Source organism: Penaeus chinensis, chromosome 3 (genome assembly GCF_019202785.1).
Source record: "Penaeus chinensis breed Huanghai No. 1 chromosome 3, ASM1920278v2, whole genome shotgun sequence".
Taxonomy (NCBI): Eukaryota; Metazoa; Arthropoda; class Malacostraca; order Decapoda; family Penaeidae; genus Penaeus; species Penaeus chinensis.
In genome coordinates, this window is record NC_061821.1 from 24,532,558 (window position 1) to 24,537,292 (window position 4,735).

Consider the following 4,735-nt stretch of genomic DNA (forward strand, 5'->3'; position numbering starts at 1 on the left):
GTGGTAACACCTGTTCTTCAACCTACAGTGATCTACTTGTCCATTCTCATCTTCCTCCTGCTCTTTTAAAAGTAATTTCTTTGATCAACATAATTTAACTTGTAATTCAAGAACCCGACTCATGACCGTATTTCTGTATTGACTCATCAGACAAAAAATAGGTTACCCAACCTCCACAAGGTTCTTTGACCGAATTGAGTAAATAGGCACCATGCATACATTCATGTATAACAGACATTTTATATATATATATATATATATATATATATACACACATATATATATATATATATATTTACATACATACATATATATACATACATATATAAATATATATATATATTAATTTACACACATATGTATGTGTGTGTATATATATATATATATATATATATATATATATATATATATGCCTATTTTAGTATCTAATTTTATAAGCATGTAGGATTAGTCACTACCCAAATACGGTTTTAAATGCAGGCTCTTAGGTTTCTGGTTAAATTATTCAAAATTGCAAAAGAAATGACACACACACACACACACACACACACACACACACACACACACACACACACACACATATAAATATGTACATAATGCACACAGCAAGTTAAGTGTGCCCTGTTTGCAAATGCATATAAACATTTTCAAAATTTACCCCCTTCCGAGTAGAGTAACCACATTAAACTAAAACAAGACAATTAGGATTCTTAAAACTTTCCCTTTATCCACTCAAAGTAAGTTTAGTCCCTCATAAAACGTAAAAAGAAAAAAAGCAACTCCCCTCTTCAGTAACAATTTCCCTTGATGATAATATCCCCCTTTTTCATCTAGTGAGGTAAGATAGCCTCTTACTGATCAGCCCGAGACAGGCGGTGAAATTAGCCTAAATTACTCCTCATTACCCCGGGATCAAAACAATTAGTATCTGTTTCATTATGTTACAATCTTACTTTAGGTTGGGTCGTAAAGGTTCGTCTCTTGCTGTTTATTTTGGCGGAATTTTCAACCAGATTATGCGGCTTTCTTGGGAGTTACGCACACAGTATGATAGATAGAATGCGCAAACGTATACTATCTGTCTATCTATATATATACACATATATACATACACATGTGTGTGTATATACATATACACATACATGATATATATACGCACATAAATGTATACATACAAATACACGTATATGTGTATATATGTATATATAGATACTTACATACATACATACAAAAATAAAAGATAAACATGTGTATATATATATTTATACTCCCCCCCCCCCCCCACTCACACACACACACACACACACACACACACACACACACACACACACACACACACACACACACACACACACACATATATATGTGTGTGTGTGTGTGCGTATATATATATATATATATATATATATATATATATATATATATACGTAGATATAAGACACACACACCTATGTATATATACAGCCAAAAGTTTATGCATATGCAATATAATCTAATTAATGCTGCATATTTAATGACATTACGAGACTGCTTGCTATTCATGCCATCGGGAAAGTTCACACAGGAGAGTGCGGAGGCGACATAAAGCACGGATCAGCATGAACAAGCATGGCCACAATACGCACAATTGCATACACGCACGTGAACTCTGCGGCGGCGTCCCTGTTGTGCAGAGGCGTTAAGCGAATCGTCTCGTGCCTGCCCATGTGGTCTCCTGAACTTATTTTCCGTTGTTAAAGCTGGTAATTCTGTTGGACTTTCTTACGTTAATCCTTTTAGCAGCGTGTTATTGTAATGGTAATGGTTGAATTGAAAAACAAAGCATATTGACTAATTATTCAGGTTTTAAACTGGCAAGCTGGATGTGTTTAAACATAGGTTTCGTTGTTGCTATTGATCGATTAAACTCGAGCGTAAAATGAGTGCGCTCATGCTATGCGGTGTCTATAAATTTTCTTTCCCTTCCCCTAAGTATTCTACTGTTCGTGTGCATCAAATATTTTTCTTGAAACCTTGAATTCTTTATGCATTGGACCTCTTAGCTTTAGGAACGGACAAAATTCAACACTGTCAAATCACCGCCATAACTTCATTAGATGCAGCACAAAATATTACCTATCATAACATTTTGTGGGCTGATAAGTAGTCACTGTCAATTGAGCTATAGCATGACGTTGAAATTACAGACTATTGAACCAAAATTGCGGTAATTATATCACATCACGCAGAGGGAGAGTGAATATTGATTAAAGAGTAGCAACAAAAACCTAGCATTCGGGAAACAAAGCACGCAATTCGCTACGCCTATAAATTTACTGATTTACATACGTTTCCACCAACTGCTTTTACCAACGGACATTGACCTTCGCCCCATTAACGAAGTTCTTTACAGGTAACACATACGAATTATTGCTTTAAAGCTCCACTGATTTGTGACTCATTATAACTCTAATGGCAAAGAACAGTTAGCTGTGGGGTACCAGTTGGCAAATATCCCTCGGCGTCACGTCACTGATAGTGATAACGTTTCATTGACTCTTCCTGCCTTTGTCTGTAATTTTAAAAAGACAATCCTTATAACTGTAAATAAGATTACGAAGAGAAGAGTGGGAAAACAAAAAATACGCACATTCGTTTATTTCCCCTTCTAGTCCTACCGTGTTGACAGTTTGGTACAGCGTGACTCCATAGCAATATAAACACAGCTAAACATACAGGTTTTTGCGTCGTTCTATTCAGTTTATTGTCTTCTCCGCCCCTCCTGTGCCGCCCTCTGCTAGCATGTATGTTTTTTAATCTTATTATAACGGAGTCACAGGGGAGTGGGAAGAGGCAAAGGGCGCCAAAAGAAGTCCGTTAGGATATTTGCGCGCGTTTGAATGTGTGTGTGTGTGTGTGTGTGTGTGTGTGTGTGTGTGTGTCTACACGAATGCACATTTATCAGATATACTTGAACGTGAATATACCTTAACTAGTGTAAAATGCAATAACTCGGGTGTAACCACAACACATTTTTTTTTTTTTTGGCAAAATTTGAATCACAAAATCACAAACATTGGTACACATTTATTTTCACTCTAATGAATAAAGATCTTAGAATTCATTTAATGTAAAGACACGTAACAGCCGAATAAAGTGTCATCCAACGTAATTTCTGGCAATACTGTTCAGAGGAAGGAAACTGTGTGTTGACATATTGTATCAGTTCGGAATTACCCCAAATTTGAAGCTTTTGTTGATTTCCTGATCGTAAAAGTAGGGCTCCGTTCTTACCCAGCCGTACAATTTCTGAAAATACTGAAGCTCACAACACACACACACACTCCCTGTATCAATTAAAGAATAATTTAGTCACTGTCACTCATTCAGGCTGTCATACACACACACACACACACAGTTATGAGAGATAGAGAGAGAGAGAGGAAGAGGGAGAGAGAGAGAGAGACCAAAACAACAACCATATCCATCATTAATGAAAACGTAAGCGTACTTTCCCTTTCTTCCCCTCTCCCCTTCCCCCTCCCCCTTCTCTCTCTGAACACATGCTAGCTACTCTGCTCCGGGCAAGAAACTCCTGTTCCTTGTTGCCTGATAAGGACAACAGCATCACTTGTGCGCTGGCATGGCGTGTGGGTCGATCTCGGCAACGCCCTCGACTTCTGGTTCTTCCTGAATGTCGTGTTCACCCACTCTTCAAAAAACTTTCATACTGCGCGGTATCTTTGACTTTTTCCTTCGTCTATCGCTTTTGATGATTACTTAGTAAAAAACTACACAAAAATAATAATTTTGACCTTTTGCTTTGTCTGAATCTACTAATATGATTATGTAGTAAAAACTACTATTAAAAAAACTTATCTTTGCCTTTTTGCATAGTCTAAATCTACTAATGATGATTACAGCGTAAAACTTCAGATGAGCAATATTCGACCTAGTTAATGCAAAACTTTCAGACCGCACGGTAACCTGCATATAACCTAAGCGAGATTCTACCATGTTCAAGTAAAACTTAATTTTTTTTCTACTTTTATTCTCGGTCTAAATCTACCCTGATTTTTCCTTCTAACCATTTCTTAATCGCTACCGTTTTATGAATGATAAGGTATGGTAAAAATATAAATATCAGTTGACTGCCATGATAATGATATTGTCTACATCGGCAACACCAGCTGTTATCTATCACCAGGACTATGTTTAAACGAAGAACATGAAAGGGTTACTTGATTAATAACTCATTATTAACGAAAAGTTAAATTTTGAGACCTCTATTTATTTGCCGTTCCTTCACAAATCACAATCACAATTCCGAGAAGAGAGAGAAAGATGGTAAAAAAAAGATTAAGAGTAAGAGAGAGAGAACCATACATATGCATATATATATATATATATATATATATATATATATATATATATATGTATATATATATATCATGAAAGAGAGAAAGAAAGAGAGGGGGAGACGGAGAGGAGAGGCAGTCTGAGGCAAAGGAATTTATTGATTTATTCTTTCAGAGTTAGGAGATCTTATTCAGAGATAAGGCAAAAGGCTTTATGAGAATTCATAAATCAAGCTCAGCATGTGCTTCGACGTTCTTGGGACAATCTTGATACAAACACACACGCACATACACTTAGGCATTTACATATACATCCACATAAACGTAGAAACGTAGAAACATAAACATACGCGCACAGACACGATCACAATACATGCATGCACACACACACACACACA